At 40.2% G+C, this 18,918-nt stretch overlaps 1 non-coding gene across 1 annotated transcript; it reads left to right on the top strand.

The window, feature by feature from the left end:
• The first annotated feature begins 6,573 nt into the window (after positions 1-6,573).
• On the top strand, positions 6,574-6,681 carry LOC112700168 (small nucleolar RNA R71). The gene has a single exon (XR_003153084.1). It is a non-coding gene; the product is annotated as a small nucleolar RNA R71 (small nucleolar RNA).
• Positions 6,682-18,918: the final 12,237 nt, after the last annotated feature.

The raw sequence follows: 18,918 nt of genomic DNA, 5'->3' as shown, positions 1-18,918 counted from the left end.
GCCTCTAGTAATTTAGTGACCTCTTTTTGCACCACTTCTTTCATAGCTGGGTTCAGCCGCCTTTGTGGTTGAACCACTGGCTTGGCGTCATCCTCCAACAAGATTTTGTGCATGCATCTGGCTGGGCTAATGCCCTTAAGATCACTAATGGACCACCCAAGAGCTGTCTTGTGCGTCCTTAGCACTTGAATTAGTGCTTCTTCTTCCTGTGGCTCTAAGGTAGAGCTTATAATTACAGGAAAGGTTTCACCTTCTCCCAGAAATGCATATTTCAGGGATGGTGGCAATGGTTTGAGCTCGGGTTTTGGAGGTTTCTCCTCTTCTTGAGGGATTTTCAGAGGTTCTATTATCTTCTCTGATTCCTCCAAATCAGGCTGAACATCTTTAAAGATGTCCTCTAGCTCTGATTCGAGACTCTCAGCCATATTGACCTCTCTTACCAGAGAATCAATAAGATCAACACTCATGCAGTCATTTGGGGTGTCTGGATGTTGCATGGCTTTAACAACATTCAACTTGAACTCCTCCTCATTGACTCTCAAGGTTACTTCCCCTTTTTGGACATCAATGAGGGTTCGGCCAGTTGCTAGGAAAGGTCTTCCTAGAATGAGAGTTGCACTCTTGTGCTCTTCCATTTCCAGCACCACAAAGTCAGTAGGAAAGGCAAATGGCCCAACCTTGACAATCATGTCTTCAATCACGCCTGATGGGTATTTAATGGAGCCATCAGCAAGTTGAAGACATATCCTGGTTGGTTTAATTTCTTCAGCTAAACCAAGCTTCCTGATAGTAGATGCAGGTATTAGGTTGATACTTGCCCCAAGATCACATAAAGCTTGCTTGGTACAAACACCTTCTAATGTGCATGGTATCATAAAGCTCCCAGGATCTTTAAGCTTCTCAGGTAAGCTTTTCAGAATGACTGCACTGCATTCTTCAGTGAGGTAAACTTTTTCAGTTTCCCTCCAATCCTTCTTATGACTTAAGATCTCTTTCATGAACTTAGCATAAGAGGGTATTTGCTCAAGTGCTTCTGCAAACGGGATCTTTATTTCAAGAGTCCTGAGATAGTCTGCAAAGTGGGCAAATTGCTTATCCTGTTCCGCTTGGCGGAGTTTTTGAGGATAAGGCATTTTGGCTTTGTATTCCTCAACCTTAGTTGCTGCAGTTTTATTACCTACAGAAGTGGGTTGGGAAGCCTTTTTAGAAAGGTCAGCACTTGTATGTGACTGATTCCCCACTGGCATTTGAATGCTAGTGGTGGGAGCTGGAGTGGCGTCAAACGCCACTTCCTTGTTTGTTACTGGCGTTTGAACGCCAGAACCATGCTCCTTTTGGGCATTCAACGCCAGATCCATGCTTGTTTCTGGCGTTGAACGCCAGGAATAAGCATGGTTTGGGCGTTCAGCGCCAGCTTTATCCCTTTCTGGGCTCTGCTTGTCCTCAGAGGGATTTTTAGTAGCCATTTGTTCATTTCCTGTCTTCTTGCTACTTTGAAGTGAGGTATTTAATGTTTTCCCACTTCTTAATTGAACTGCTTGGCATTCTTCTGTTATTTGTTTTGACAGTTGCTTTTCTGTCTGCTTTAATTGTACTTCCATGTTCCTGTTAGCCATTCTTGTTTCCTGTAATATTTCCTTGAATTCGGCTAGCTGCTGAGTTAGAAAATCTAATTGCTGATTGAATTCATTAGCCTGATCCACCGGACTGAGTTCTGCAGTTACTGTTTTAGCTTCTTCTTTCATGGAAGATTCACTGTTCAGATACAGATGTTGATTTCTGGCAACTGTATCAATGAGCTCTTGAGCTTCTTCAATTGTTTTTCTCATATGTATAGATCCACCAGCTGAGTGGTCTAGAGAAATTCGAGCTTTTTCTGTAAGCCCATAGTAAAAGATGTCTAATTGCACCCATTCTGAAAACATTTCAGAGGGGCATTTTCTTAGCATCTCTCTGTATCTCTCCCATGCATCATAAAGGGATTCATTATCTCCTTGTTTGAAGCCTTGGATGCTTAGCCTTAGCTGTGTCATCCGTTTGGGAGGGAAATAGTGATTCAGGAATTTTTCTGACAGCTGTTTCCATGTTTTTATGCTGTTCTTAGGCTGGTTATTTAACCACCTCTTAGCTTGATCTTTCACAGCAAACGGAAACAGTAGTAATCTGTAGACATCCTGATCCACTTCCTTATCATGTACTGTATCAGCAATTTGCAGAAATTGTGCCAGAAACTCTGTAGGTTCTTCATGTGGAAGACCAGAATACTGACAGTTTTGCTGCACCATGATAATGAGCTGAGGATTCAGCTCAAAACTACTAACTCCAATGGAAGGTATACAAATACTACTCCCATATGAAGCAGTAGTGGGGTTAGCATATGACCCCAGAGTCCTCTTGGACTGTTCACTCATACTTACTTCCATAATGGAATACAAGTTGAGAATTTATAGTTTGAAATATAGTAATGGAATAAATAAAAAGAAGTTAAAAATATTTATTATTATTTTTTTTTTCGAAAGAAAAATGAAATTAAAATCAAAAAATATAAAAAAAATTCGAAAAAGTAGTTGGAGAATATAAAAATTTTTTTGAATTTTGAATTTTATGATGAAAGAGAAAAACATGCAAAAGACACAAGACTTAAAATTTTTAGATCTAATGCTCCTTATTTTCGAAAATTTTTGGAGGGAAAACACCAAGGAACACCAAACTTAAAAATTTTAAGATCAAGACACAAGGAAAACTCAAGAACACTTTGAAGATTCACAAGAACACCAAGAACACAAAAAAGAACACCAAACTTAAAAATTTTTAGAAAACTTTAAGAAAATTTTCGAAAATTACAAAAATTAACAATAAAACACCAAACTTGGAGTTTGGCACAAGATTAAATCAAGAAAAATTATTTTTGAAAAAGATTTTCAAAAGTACTGGTGCTCCCTTATCAAGAATATAAGCCAATGCTTTAGCCAATTGGGAATAAATATGACACTTGAGGCAGATGTTCTTGAAAAGAAACTATCCTATCAAAATTTAATGACTCTATAACAATAAAAAAATAAAAAAAATAAAAATAAATTATTCCTAATCTAAGAAATAAAATAAACCTTCAATTGTTCAAACTCAATAATCCCCGGCAACGGCGCCAAAAACTTGGTGGACGAAATTGTGATCCTTAATTAATGGCTCCTTGGCATGTGCCAAAAAGTTAAACTAATTTAACTAACTGATTAGAGAAGCTCACAACTTCGTTCAACTGACCAGCAAGTGTACTGGGTCGTCCAAGTAATACCTTACGTGAGTAAGGGTCGAATCCACAGAGATTATTGGTTTGAAGCAATCAATATTTATTTTATTAGTCTTAGTCAGGATATCAATAGGATTATTTGGATTTATTTGTAAAAAGCCAAACTGCAAATTTCATAAAATTGTAAGTTAAAATAATAGAGTTACTTGATTTTCAGTACTGGGGAATATGTTGGAGTTTTGGAGATGCTTTGTCCTCTGACTTCAACTCTTCCTTGAGATCCTCTTCTCACACGCAGGTTCCTTCCATGGCAAGCTCTATGTAGGGTGTCACCGTTGTCAATGGCTACTTCCCATCCTCGCAGTGAAAACTATGCACGCACTCTGTCACAGTACGGCTAATCACCGGTTGGTTCCCGCTCCTACTGGAATAGAATCACTCTTTTGCGTCTGTCACTAACGCCCAGCAGGTTAAAGTTTGAAGCACGTCACAGTCATTCAATCCCGGAATCCTACTCGGAATACCACAGACAAGGTTTAGACTTTCCGGATTCTCATGAATGCCGCCATCAATCCGGCTTATACCACGAAGATTCTGTTGGGGAATCTAAGAGATATTCATTCAATCAGATGTAGAACGGAGGTGGTTGTCAGGCACACGTTCATAGGTTGAGGAAGGTGATGAGTGTCACGGATCATCACCTTCTCCACAGTTAAGCGCGAATAAACATCTTAGATAAGAACAAGCGTGTTTGAATGGAAAACAAAGGAATTGTATTAAATCATCGAGACGCTGCAGAGCTCCTCACCCCCAACAATGGAGTTTAGAGACTCATGCCGTCACAAAGTATGTAATTCAGATCTGAAAATGTCATGAGGTACAAGATATGTCTGTAAAAGTTGTTTAAATAGTAAGCTAGTAACCTAGGTTTACAGAAAATGACTACACTAAGATAATTGGTGCAGAAATCCACTTCTGGGGCCCACTTGGTGTGTGCTGGGGCTGAGACTAAAGCTTTCCACGTGCAAAGGCCTTTCTTGGCGTCAAACTTCAGGTTATGACGTGTTTTGGGCGTTCAACTCCGGATCATGACGTTTTTCTGGCGTTTAACTCCAGACAGCAGCATGAACTTGGCGTTCAACGCCAAGTTACGTCGTCTATCCTCGCTCAAAGTATGGACTATTATATATTTCTGGAAAGCCCTGGATGTCTACTTTCCAACGCCGTTGAGAGCGCGCCAATTGGACTCTTGTAGCTCCAGAAAATCCATTTCGAGTGCAGGGAGGTCAGGATCCAACAGCATCAGCAGTCCTTTTTCAGCCTAAGTTAGATTTTTGCTCAGCTCCCTCAATTTCAGCCAGAAAATACCTGAAATCACAGAAAAACACACAAACTCATAGTAAAGTCCAGAAATATGATTTTTGCCTAAAAACTAATATTATTTTACTAAAAACTAACTAAAACATACTAAAATCTACATGAAATTACCCCCAAAAAGCGTACAAAATATCCGCTCATCAGGAAGCATGAAGAGCTTCTCTCAAAACAGAGTCAAACAGAGCCCCCACAGTCAAACTCTAAGTTTGGTGTTGGGAGGCCACAACCAGCTTCTAAGTTTGGTGTTGAACCCCCACATTCAAACTCTAAGTTTGGTGTTGGGAGGTTCCAACATTACAAGTTGGTTGTGGGGGTTCAACACCAAACTTAGAAGTTGGTTGTGGCCTCCCAACACCAAACTTAGAGTTTGACTGTGGGGGCTCTGTTTGGCTCTGTTTTGAGAGAAGCTCTTCATGCTTCCTCTCCATGGTTACAGAGGGATATCATTGAGCCTTAAACACAAGGGATTCTTCATTCACTTGAATGATCAATTCTCCTCTGTCAACATCAATCACAGCCTTTGCTGTGGCTAGGAAGGGTCTGGCAAGGATGATGGATTCATCCATGCACTTCCCAGTCTCTAGGACTATGAAATCTGCAGGGATGTAATGGTCTTCAACTTTTACCAGAACATCCTCTACAAGTCCATAAGCTTGTTTTCTTGAATTGTCTGCCATCTCTAGTGAGATTTTTGCAGCTTGCACCTCAAAGATCCCTAGCTTCTCTATTACAGAGAGGGGCATGAGATTTATGCTTGACCCTAGGTCACACAGAGCCTTCTTGAAGGTCATGGTGCCTACTGTACAAGGTATTGAGAACTTCCCAGGGTCTTGTCTCTTTTGAGGTAATCTCTGCCTAGTCAAGTTATCCAGCTCTTTGGTGAGCAAAGGGGGTTCATCCTCCCAAGTCTCATTACCAAATAACTTGTCATTTAGCTTCATGATTGCTCCAAGGTTCTTGGCAACTTGCTCTTCAGTGACATCTTCATCTTCTTCAGAGGAAGAATACCCATCAGAGCTCATGAATGGCAGAAGTAAATTCAATGGAATCTCAATGGTCTCAGTGTGAGCCTCAGATTCCCATGGTTCCTCATTAGGGAACTCATTGGAGGCCAGTGAACGTCCATTGAGGCCTTCCTCAGTGGCGCTCACTGCCTCTTCCTCCTCTCCAAATTCGGACATGTAGGTCACGTTAATGGCCTTGCACTCTCCTTTTGGATTCTCTTCTGTATTGCTTGAAAGAGTGCTATGAGGGAGTTCAGTAATTTTCTTACTCAGCTGACCCACTTGTGCCTCCAAGTTTCTAATGGAGGACCTTGTTTCAGTCATGAAACTTTGAGTGGTTTTGATTAGATCAGAGACCATGGTTGCTAAGTCAGAGTGGCTCTGCTTAGAATTCTCTATCTGTTGCTGAGAAGATGATGGAAAAGGCTTGCCATTACTAAACCTGTTTCTTCCACCATTATTGTTGTTGAAACCTTGTTGAGGTCTCTGTTGATCCTTCCATGAAAGATTTGGATGATTTATCCATGAAGGATTATAGGTGTTTCCATAGGATTCTCCCATGTAATTCATCTCTTCCATTGAAGGGTTCTCAGGATCATAAGCTTCTTCTTCAGATGAAGCGTCCTTAGTACTGCCTGGTGCAGCTTGCATTCCAAACAGACTTTGAGAAATCATATTGACTTGCTGAGTCAATATTTTGTTCTGAGCCAATATCGCATTCAGAGTATCAATCTCAAGAACTCCTTTCTTTTGATTCGTCCCATTGTTCACAGGATTCCTTTCAGAAGTGTACATGAATTGGTTATTTGCAACCATTTCAATCAGTTCTTGAGCTTCTGCAGGCATCTTCTTTAGATGAAGAGATCCTCCAGCAGAACTATCCAATGACATCTTGGACAGTTCAGACAGACCATCATAGAAGATACCTATGATGCTCCACTCAGAAAGCATGTCAGGAGGACACTTTCTGATCAATTATTTGTATCTTTCCCAAGCTTCATAGAGGGATTCACCTTCCTTTTGTCTGAAGGTTTGGACTTCCACTCTACGCTTACTCAATTTTTGAGGTGGAAAGAACTTTGCCAAGAAGGCATTGACTAGCTTTTCCCAAGAGTTCAGGCTTTCTTTAGGTTGTGAATCCAACCATATCCTAGCTCTGTCTCTTACAGCAAAAGGGAATAGCATAATTCTGTAGACCTCAGGGTCAACCCTATTGGTTTTGACAGTGTCACATATTTGTAAGAACTCAGCTAGAAACCGATGAGGATCTTCCAATGGAAGTCCATGAAACTTGCAATTCTGTTGCATTAGAGAAACTAATTGAGGCTTAAGCTCAAAGTTGTTTGCTCCAATGGCAGGGATAGAGATGCTTCTCCCATAGAAGTCGGGACTAGGTGCAGTAAAGTCACCCAGCACCTTCCTTGCATTGTTGGCATTGTTGTTGTTTTCGGCTGCCATGTCTTCTTCTTTGAGGATTTCTGTTAGGTCCTCTACAGAGAATTGTGCTTTAGCTTCTCTTAGCTTTCGCTTCAAGGTCCTTTCAGGTTCAGGGTCAGCCTCAACAAGAATGCTTTTGTCTTTGTTCCTGCTCATATGAAAAAGAAGAAAACAAGAAAATATCGAATCTTCTATGTCACAGTATAGAGATTCCTTGATGTGTCAGAGAAAACAAAAAATAGAAGGAAGAGGTAGAAGAATTCGAACTTATCAAGAAAGATGGAGTTCGAATTGTGCATTAAGGAAGAGTGTTAGTCCATAAATAGAAGGATGTGAGAAAAGGGGAAGAAATTTTCGAAAATTAAGTAAAAGATTTTAAAAACATTTTGAAAAACACTAATTGATTTTCGAAAACTAAGAGTGGAAAAGAAATCAAGTGATTTTTGAAAAAGATTTTGAAGTTAGAAATCAAAAAGGTATGATTGAAAACTATTTTGAAAAAGATGTGAGAAGAATATATGATTGAAAAGATATAGTTTTAAAAAGATATGGTTGAGAAGATATGATTTGAAAAACAATTTAAAAAGATTTGATTTTAAAAACTAATGACTTGGCTAACAAGAAAAGATATGATTCAAACATTAAACCTTTCTCAACAGAAAAGGCAACATACTTGAAATGTTGAATCAAATCATTAATTGTTAGCAAGTATTTTTGAAAATGGAAAGAAATTGATTTTGAAAAAATTTGATTGAAAAGATTTGATTTGAAAAAGATTTGATTTTGAAAAATTTTGAAAACCTGAAAAAAAAAATTGGCATTAAAAACAAAATCTTCCTTCTTGTGCCATCCTGGCCTTAAACGCCCAGAATGGTGCACATTCTGGCGTTTAACGTCCAAAACTCACCCCTTTTGGGCGTTAAACGCCCAGCCAGGCACCCTGGCTGGCGTTTAAACGCCAGTTTTCCTTCTTCACTGGGCGTTTTGAACGCCCAGCTTTTTCTGTGTAATTCCTCTGCAGTATGTTCTGAATCTTCAATTCTCTGTATTATTGACTTGAAAAGACACAAATTAAAAATTTTTTGGATTTTTAATAATGAGGAATAATCAAAATGCAACTGAAATCAAATAAACAATGCATGCAAGACACCAAACTTAAAAGTTTGTATACTATTGACACTAACAAGTTGAGAATGCATATGAGAAACAACAAAACACTCAGGATAAGAGAATTTAAACATCAGAGCAAGTAAATCATCAAGAACAACTTGAAGATCACTGAAGACACATGAAAAATGCAAGAAGAACAGAAACATGCAATTGACACCAAACTTAAAATGAGACTAGTGTCTCAATAAGAAACATAAAATATTTTTGGTTTTTTTTTTATTTTGTAATTTTTGGTTTTTTCAAAAATTAAGTGAAAAAGAAAATAAAGATATCAAAATTCTTAATGAGAATTCCAGGAATCATGCAATGTTAGTCTAAAGTTTCAGTCTAAAGGAATTAGACATGGCTAGCCAAGCTTCAGCAGGACATTGCATTCAAGAGCTAAATTGATGAAAATCAATCAGCTTTGATGATGATAAGAACATCACCTTGAAACACTAGAATTCATTCTTAAGAACTCTGAAGAAAAATACCTAATCTAAGCAACAAGATGAACCGTCAGTTGTCCAAACTCGAACAATCCCCGAAAACGGTGCGAAAAACTTGGTGCACGAAATTGTGAACATCAATAGCGCCATCAACATGGTACGCTCAATTGCAGTCTCAACTCTTTGTCACAACTTCGCACAACTAACCAGCAAGTGCACCGGGTCATCCAAGTAATAAACCTTATGCGAGTAAGGGTCGATCCCACGGAGATTGTTGGTATGAAGCAAGCTATGGTCACCTTGTAAATCTTAGTCAGGCAGATTCAAATTGTTATGGATGATATATGAATAAAGCATAAAGATAGAGATACTTATGTAATTCATTGGTGAGAATTTCAGATAAGCGAATGGAGATGCTTTGTCCCTTCCGTCTCTCTGCTTTCCTACTGTCTTCATCCAATCCTTCTTACTCCTTTCCAAGGCAAGCTGTATGTAGGGTTTCACCGTTGTCAGTGGCTACCTCACATCCTCTCAGTGAAAATGTTCTACACACCCTGTCACGGCACGGCTAATCATCTGTCGGTTCTCAATCAGGTTGGAATAGAATCTAGTGATTCTTTTGCGTCTGTCACTAACGCCCAGCCTTCAGGAGTTTGAAGCTCGTCACAGTCATTCAATCATTGAATCCTACTCAGAATACCACAGACAAGGTTTAGACCTTCTGGATTCTCTTGAATGCTGCCATCAATTCTAGCTTATACCACGAAGATTCCGATCAAGGGATCCAAGAGATAAACATTCAAGCCTTGTTTGCTTATAGAACAAAAGTGGTTGTCAGGCACTCGTTCATAAGTGAGAATGATGATGAGTGTCACATAATCATCACATTCATCATGTTCTTGGGTGCAAATGAATATCTTAGAACAAGAATAAGCTGCATTGAATAGAAGAACAATAGTAATTGCATTAATACTCGAGGTATAGCAGAGCTCCACACCTTAATCAATGGTGTGTAGAAACTCCACCATTGAAAATACATAAGAACAAGGTCTAGGCATGGCCGTGAGGCCAGCCCCCGTGATCTAAGATAGCATAAGACTAAAGATAGCTACCAAGATAAGAATACAATAGTAAAAGGTCCTATTTGTAGAGAACTAGTAGCCTAGGGTTTACAAGGATGAGTAAATGACATAAAAATCCACTTCCGGGCCCACTTGGTGTGTTCTTGGGCTGAGCATTGAAGCATTTTCGTGTAGAAACTTCTCTTGGAGTTAAACGCCAGCTTTTGTGCCAGTTTGGGCGTTTAACTCCCATTCTTGTGCCAGTTCCGGCGTTTAACGCAGGGAAGTTTTGAGCTTATTTGGCAGTTTGGGCCATCAAATTTCGGGCAAAGTATGGACTATTATATATTGCTAGAAAGCCCAGGATGTCTACTTTCCAACGCAGTTCAGAGCGCGCGAATTGAGCTTCTGTAGCTCCAGAAAATCCACTTCGAGTGCAGGGAGGTCAGAATCCAACAACATCTGCGGTCCTTTTCAGCCTCTGAATCAGATTTTTGCTCAGGTCCCTCAATTTCAGCCAGAAAATACCTGAAATCACAGAAAAACACACAAACTCATAGTAAAATCCAGAAAAGTGAATTTTAACTAAAAACTAATAAAAATATACTAAAAACTAACTAAAACATACTAAAAACATACTAAAAACAATGCCAAAAAGCGTATAAATTATCCGCTCATCACAAGTTATTTGGTAATGAGACTTGGGAGGATGAACCCCCTCTGCTCACCAAACAACTAGATGACTTGACTAGGCAGAGATTACCTCAAAAGAGACAAGACCCTGGGAAGTTCTCAATACCTTGTACAATTGGCACCATGACCTTTGAAAAGGCTCTGTGTGACCTAGGGTCAAGCATAAACCCCATGCCTCTCTCTGTAATGGAGAAGCTAGGGATCTTTGAGGTGCAAGCTACAAGAATCTCACTAGAGATGGCAGACAAATCAAGAAAACAAGCTTATGGACCTGTAGAGGATGTTCTGGTAAAGGTTGAAGACCATTACATCCCTACTGATTTTATAGTCCTAGAGACTAGGAAGTGCATGGATGAATCCATCATCCTTGGCAGACCCTTCCTAGCCACAGCAAAGGTTGTGATTGATATTGACAGATGAGAATTGATCATTCAAGTGAATGAAGAATCCTTTGTGTTTAAGGCTCAAAGATATCCCTCTGTAACCATGGAGAGGAAGCATAAAGAGCTTCTCTCAAAACAGAGTCAAACAGAGCCCCCACAGTCAAACTCTAAGTTTGGTGTTGGAAGGCCACAACCAACTTCTAAGTTTGGTGTTGAACTCCCACATTCAAACTCTAAGTATGGTGTTAGGAAGTTCCAACATTGCTCTGAGTATCTGTAAGGCTCCATGAGAGCCCACTGTCAAGCTACTAACATTAAAGAAGCGCTTGTTGGGAGGCAACCCAATGTTATATTTATCTATTTTCCTTTGTTATTTTATGTTTTCTACAGGTTGATGATCATGGAAAGTCACAAAATCAATTGAAAAAGCAAAAACAAAAAGAAAAACATAAAGAAAAATAGCACACCCTGGAGGAAAACTTGCTGGCGTTTAAACGCCAGTAAGGGCAGCAAATGGGCGTTTAACGCCCAGTCTGGCACCATTCTGGGCGTTTAACGCCAGAAAGGGGCACCAGACTGGCGTTAAACACCAGGAAGGGCAAGAAGCTGGCGTTAAACGCCAGAAATGGGCACCAGCCCGGCGTTTAACGCCAGAATTGGCAAAAAGGGCATTTTTGCTCGCCACTTGGTGCAGGGATGAATTTTCCTTGACACCTCAGGATCTGTGGACCCCACAGGATCCCCACCTATCCCACCACTCTCTCTCTTCTTCACCCATTCACCAATCACCTCAACACCTCTTCCCCAAAAACCACTCACCTATCAAATCCCACTATTCTCTTCACCACTCACATCCATCCTTCATAAAACCTCACCCACCTCACCATTCAAATTCAAACCACTTTCTGTCCCACACCCACCCATAATGGCCGAACCATACACCCCCTCTCCACTCCTATATAAACCAATCTTCACTCCTTCATTTTCACACACCCTAAACACTACTTCTCCCCTTTGGCCGAATCACCTAGCCACATCCATCTCCTCTATTTCTTCTTCTTCTACTCTCTTCTTCCTTCTTTTGCTCGAGGACGAGCAAACCTTCTAAGTTTGGTGTGGTAAAAGTATTGCTTTTTGTTTTTCCATAACCATTTATGGCATCTAAGGCCGGGGAAACCTCTAGAAAGAGGAAAGGGAAGGCAAAAGCTTCCACCTTCGAGTCATGGGAGATGGAGAGATTCATCTCAAGGGTGCATCAAGACCACTTCTATGAAGTTGTGGCCATAAAGAAGGTGATCCCCGAGGTCCCTTTCAAACTCAAAAAGAGTGAATATCCGAAGATCCAACATGAGATCCAAAGGAGAGGTTGGGAAGTTCTTACTAACCCCATTCAACAAGTCAGAATCTTAATGATTCAAGAGTTCTATGCCAATGCATGGATCACCAAGAACCATGATCAAAGTGTGAACCCGGACCCAAAGAATTGGCTTACAATGGTTCGAGGGAAATGCTTAGATTTTAGTCCGGAAAATATAAGGTTGGCATTCAACTTGCCCATGATGCAAGGAGATGAACACCCCTACACTAGAAGGGTCAACTTTGATCAAAGGTTGGACCAAGTCCTCATAGACATTTGTTAAGAGGGTGCTCAATGGAAGAGAGATTCAAGAGGGAACAACTTTGAGCTTAAGCCTCAATTAGTTTCTCTAATGCAACAGAATTGCAAGTTCCATGGACTTCCATTGGAAGATCCTCAGACTTATGTTATTCCCTTTTGCTGTAAGAGACAGAGCTCGGATATGGTTGGACTCACAACCTAAAGAAAGCCTGAACTCTTGGAAAAAGCTAGTCAATGCCTTCTTGGCAAAGTTCTTTCCACCTCAAAAATTGAGTAAGCTTAGAGTGGAAGTCCAAACCTTCAGACAGAAAGAAGGTGAATCCCTCTATGAAGCTTAGGAAAGATACAAACAATTGATCAAAAAGTATCCTTCTGACATGCTTTCTGAGTGGAGCATCATAGGTATCTTCTATGATGGTCTGTCTGAACTGTCCAAGATGTCATTGGATAGCTCTGCTGGAGGATCTCTTCATCTGAAGAAGACGCCTGCAGAAGCTCAAGAACTCATTGAAATGGTTGCAAATAACCAATTCATGTACACTTCTGAAAGGAATCCTGTGAACAATGGGACGAATCAGAAGAAAGGAGTTCTTGAGATTTATACTCTGAATGCCATATTGGCTCAGAACAAAATATTGACTCAGCAAGTCAATATGATTTCTCAAAGTCTGTCTGGAATGCAAGCTGCACCAGGCAGTACTAAGGATGCTTCATCTGAAGAAGAAGCTTATGATCCTGAGAACCCTTCAATGGAAGAGGTGAATTACATGGGAGAACTCTATGGAAACACCTATAATCCTTCATGGAGAAATCATCCAAATCTCTCATGGAAGGATCAACAGAGACCTCAACAAGGTTTCAGCAACAATAATGGTGGAAGAAACAGGTTTAGCAATGGCAAGCCTTTTCCATCATCTTCTTAGCAACAGACAGAGAATTCTAAGCAGAGCCACTCTGACTTAGCAACCATGGTCTCTGATCTAATCAAAACCACTCAAAGTTTCATGACTGAAACAAGGTCTTCCATTAGAATCTTAGAGCCACAAGTGGGTCAGCTGAGTAAGAAAGTTACTGAACTCCCTCCTAGTACTCTTCCAAGCAATACAGAAGAGAATCCAAAAGGAGAGTTGGTGGACGAAATTGTGATCCTCAAAGTTGGTCTCTTTGTATTTGTATGAAATCAAAAATACCCCAAAGAGATCATGGTGTGATAAATTGGGATCTTAATAATCCCTGGTGTGATCATAACCCCGTTCAACTTAACCAGCAAGTGTACTGGGTCATCCAAGTAATACCTTACGTGAGTAAGGGTTGATCCCACAGAGATTGTTGGTATGAAGCAAGCTATGGTTACCTTGTAAATCTCAGTTAGGCAGATTAAATAGTTTTGGGTTTCGAAAATTAATAATAAATGGAAAATAAAAAGGGATAGAAATACTTATGTAAATCAATAGTGGAAATTTCAAATAGGCGTATGGAGATGCTGTGCTCCTCTTGAATCTCTACTTTCTTATTACATTCATCCAATCCTTCTTACTCCTTTCCATGGTAAGTTGTACGTAGGGCATCACCGTTGTTAATGGATACATCCCATCCTCTCAGTGAAAACGTTCCTATGCTCTGTCACAGCACGGCTAATCATCTGTCGGTTCTCAATCAGGTTGGAATAGAATCCCTTGATTCTTTTGCGCTTGTCATCACGCCCAGCCTTCAGGAGTTTGAAGCTCGTCACAGTCATTCAATCCCAAAATCCTACTCAGAATACCATAGACAAGGTTTAGACTTTTCGGATCCTCATGAATGCCGCCATCTATCTAGCTTATACCACGAAGATTCTGTTGGGGAATCTAAGAGATATGCGCCCGGCCTAAAGTAGAACGGAAGTGGTTGTCAGTCACGCACGTTCATAGGTGAGAATGATGATGAGTGTCACGGATCATCACATTCATCAAAGTTAAGTGTAACGTATATCTTGGAATAAGAATAAAAGAGAAATTGAATATAAAGTAATAGTAATTGTATTGAAACTTGAGGTACAGCAGAGCTCCACACCCTTAATCTATGGTGTGCAGAAACTCCACTGTTGAAAATACATAATTGAAAGGTTCAGGCATGGCCGAATGGCCAGCCCCCTGAATGATCAAAAGACCGAATGATCAAAGACTAAAACAGTCAAAGATTAAACTGTCAAAAGATGTCTAATACAATAGTTAAATGTCCTATATATACTAGACTAGCTACTAGGGTTTACATGAGTAAGTAATTGATGCATAAATCCACTTCCGGGGCCCACTTGGTGTATGCTTGGGCTGAGCTTGATCTATCCACGAGCTGAGGCTTTTCTTGGAATTGAACTCCAAGTTATAACGTGTTTTGGGCGTTCAACTCCGGATCATGACGTGTTTCTGGCGTTTAACTCCAGACAGCAGCATGTACTTGGCGTTCAACGCCAGGTTACGTCGTCAATTTCCGAATAAAGTATAGACTATTATATATTGCTGGAAAGCTCTGGATGTTTACTTTCCAATGCCTTTGAGAGCGCGCCATTTTGAATTCTGTAGCTCCAGAAAATCTATTTGGAGTGCAGGGAGGTCAGATTCCAACAGCATCAGCAGTCCTTTTGTCAGCCTTTTTCAGAGTTTTGCTCAAGTCCCTCAATTTCAGCCAGAATTTACCTGAAATCACAGAAAACACACAAACTCATAGTAAAGTCTAGAAATATGAATTTAACATAAAAACTAATGAAAACATCCCTAAAAGTAGCTTGAACTTACTAAAAACTACCTAAAAACAATGCCAAAAAGCGTATAAATTATCTGCTCATCACAACACCAAACTTAAATTGTTGCTTGTCCCTAAGCAACTGAAAATCAAATAGGATAAAAAGAAGAGAATATACTATAAATTTCAAAATATCAATGAATATTAATTCTAATTAGATGAGCGGGACTTGTAGCTTTTTGCTTCTGAACAGTTTTAGCGTCTCACTTTTTCCTTTGAAGTTTAGAATGATTGGCTTCTCTAGGAACTTAGAATTTCGGATAGTGTTATTGACTTTCCTAGTTAAGCATGTTGATTCTTGAACACAGCTACTTATGAGTCTTGGCCGTGGCCCTAAGCATTTTGTTTTCCAGTATTACCACCGGATACATAAATGCCACAGACACATGACTGGGTGAACCTTTTCAGATTGTGACTCAGCTTTGCTAGAGTCCCCAGTTAGAGGTGTCCAGAGCTCTTAAGCACACTCTTTTTGCTTTGGATCATGACTTTAACCATTCAGTCTCAAGCTTTTCACTTGGACCTTCATGACACAAGCACATGGTTAGGGACAGCTTGGTTTAGCCGCTTAGGCCTGTATTTTATTTCCGTGGGCCCTCCTATCCATTGATGCTCAAAGCCTTGGATCTTTTTTACCCTTGCCTTCTGGTTTTAAGGGCTATTGGCTTTTTCTTTTTCTTTCTATTTTTTTCGCCAGTTTTTTTTTTCGCAAGCCTTTGCTTTTTCACTGCTTTTTCTTGCTTCAAGAATCAATTTTATGATTTTTCAGATCATCAATAACATTTCTCTTTGTTCATCATTCTTTCAAGAGCCAACAGTTTTAACATTCATAAACAACCATATCAAAAGACATATGCACTGTTCAATCATTCATTCAGAAAACAAAAAGTATTGTCACCACATCAATATAATTAAATTAAATTCAAGGATAAATTCAAAATTTATGTACTTCTTGTTCTTTTGAATTAAAACATTTTTCATTTAAGAGAGGTGAAGGATTAATGGATTTTATTCATAGCTTTAAGACATGGTTACTACATACTAATGATCATGAAGTAGAGACACAAAATATAGATAAACATAACATAGAAACCGAAAAACAGAAAGAAATAAGAACAAGGAATGAATCCACCTTAGTGGCGTCTTCTTCTTGAAGGACCAACAATGTCCTTAAGCTCTTCTATGTCTCTTCCTTGCCTTTGTTGCTCCTTCCTCATTGCTCTTTGATCTTCTCTTATTTCATGGAGAATGATGGAGTGCTCATGATGTTCCACCCTTAATTATTCAACATTGTGGCTCAAATCTTCTAAGGAAGTGTTGAGTTGTTCCCAATAGTTGTTGGGAGGAAAGTGCATCCCTTGAGGCATTTCAGGGATTTCTTGATAATGAGTTTCCTCATGCATCTCTTGAGAACCGTGGAGGGTCTCTCTTGCTTGCTCCATCCTCTTCTTGGTGATGGGCTTATCCTCTTCAATGAGGATGTCTCCTTCTATGATAACTCCAGCTGAGTAACATAGATGGCAAATAAGGTGAGGAAAAGCTAGCCTTGCCATGGTGGAGGACTTGTCGGCTATTTTGTAGATTTCATTGGAGATGACCTCATGAACTTCTACTTCCTCTCCAATCATGATGCTATGAATCATGATGGCCCGATCCACAGTAACTTCAGATCGGTTGCTAGTAGGAATGATGGAGCGTTGAATAAACTCCAACCATCCTCTAGCCACAGGCTTGAGGTCCAGTCTTCTTAGTTGAACTGGCTTGTCTTTGGAGTCTCTCTTCCATTGAGTTCCTTCCACACATATGTCCATAAGGACTTGGTCCAACCTTTGATTAAAGTTGACCCTTCTTGTGTAGGGGCGTTGCATCATGGGCAAGTGAAACGCCAACCTCACATTTTCCGGACTAAAATCTAAGTATTTACCCCGAACCATTGTGAGATAATTCTTTGGATTCGGGTTCATACTTTGATCATGGTTCCTAGTAATCCATGCATTGGCATAGAACTCTTGAACCATTAAGATTCCGACTTGTTGCATGGGGTTGGTTAAGAATTCCCAACCTCTTGTTCGGATCTCATGTCGGATTTCTGGATACTCATTTTTCTTGAGCTTGAAAGGGACCTCAGGGATCACCTTCTTCTTTGCCACAACATCATAGAAGTGGTCTTGATGGCTCTTAGAGATGAATCTTTCCATCTCCCATGACTCGGAGGTGGAATCTTTTGTCTTCCCTTTTCCTTTTCTAGAGGATTCTCCGGCCTTAGGTGCCATTGATGGTAATGGAAAAACAAAAAGCTTATGCTTTTACCACACCAAACTTAAAATATTGCTCGTCCTCGAGCAATAGAAGAAAGAAGAGAAGAAGAAGAAGAAGAAGAGAATATGGTAGAGAGAGAGAGATGTAGGTTCGGCCAAGGTGAAGAAGAGGGGGTTGTGGTTTGTGAAAATGAAGTAGAATGGAAGGGTATATATAGGGAGAGGGGGGAGTGTATGTTCGGCCATTTAGGGTGGGAATGGGTGGGGAAATGGTTTTGAATTTTTGAAGGTAGGTGGGGTTTATGGGGAAGAGTGGATGAATGTGAATGGTGAAGGGGGTGATTGGGAAGAGGAATTGAGGTGATTGGTGAAGAGTGTTGGGAAGTGTGACATGGGGAAGAGTAATCACAAAAATAGGATTAGGAGGTAAGGTGGGAATATAGTAGGTAGGGATCGTGTGGGGTCCACAGATCCTGAGGTGATCCTGTGGGGTCCACAGATCCTGAGGTGCCAAGGAATTCCATCCCTGCACCAAATAGGCATGTAAATTGCCTTTGCACACCATTATGGCATTTAAACGCCGTGTGGTGTACATTCTGGGCGTTCAACGCCCATGTAAAGCATGTTTCTGGCGTTGAATGCCAGTTTCATGCTTGTTACTGGCGTTCAGCACCAGCTTTTCCTCTTAGGCACATTCCTGGCGTTCAACGCCAGAATGTTGCTTGTTTCTGGCGTTCAGCACCAGGTTGATGCTCTGTTCTGGCGTTGAACGCCAGCCAGATGCTCCTTACTGGCGTTGAACGCCAGCCTGTGCTTCCTCTAGGGTGTGATTTTTCTTCTGCTATTTTTTTATTCTGTTTTTAATTTTTCTATTTTTTTCGTAACTCCTCATGATCATGTACCTAATAAAACATAAAATAACAATAAAATAAAAATTAGATAAATAAAATTGGGTTGCCTCCCAACAAGCGCTTCTTTAATGTCAATAGCTTGACAGTGGCTCTCATGGAGCCACAAGGTGATCAGGTCAATGTTGTATAGTCCCAACACCAAACTTAGAGTTTGGATATGGGATCTTAACACCAAACTTAGAGTTTGGTTGTGGCCTCACAATACCAAACTTAGAGTTTGACTGTGGGGGCTCCTCTTGACTCTGAACTGAGAGAAGCTCTTCATGCTTACTCTCTTTTGTCACAGAGGGATGGCCATGTGCCTTAAACACAAGGTAGTCCCCATTCAATTGAAGGACTAATTCTCCTCTGTTGACATCTATCACAGCTCCTGCTGTGGCTAGGAAAGGTCTTCCAAGGATGATGCATTCATCCTCTTCCTTCCTAGTGTCTAAGATTATGAAATCAGCAGGGATGTAAAGGCCTTCAACCTTTACTAGCACGTCCTCTACTATTCCATAAGCTTGTCTCAATGAATTGTCTGCCAATTGTAATGAGAACAAGGCAGGTT

Source organism: Arachis hypogaea, chromosome 6 (genome assembly GCF_003086295.3).
Source record: "Arachis hypogaea cultivar Tifrunner chromosome 6, arahy.Tifrunner.gnm2.J5K5, whole genome shotgun sequence".
Taxonomy (NCBI): domain Eukaryota; kingdom Viridiplantae; phylum Streptophyta; class Magnoliopsida; order Fabales; family Fabaceae; genus Arachis; species Arachis hypogaea.
Note: the sequence above shows the minus strand (reverse complement) of the source record. Positions and strands in the feature narration are given on the sequence as shown.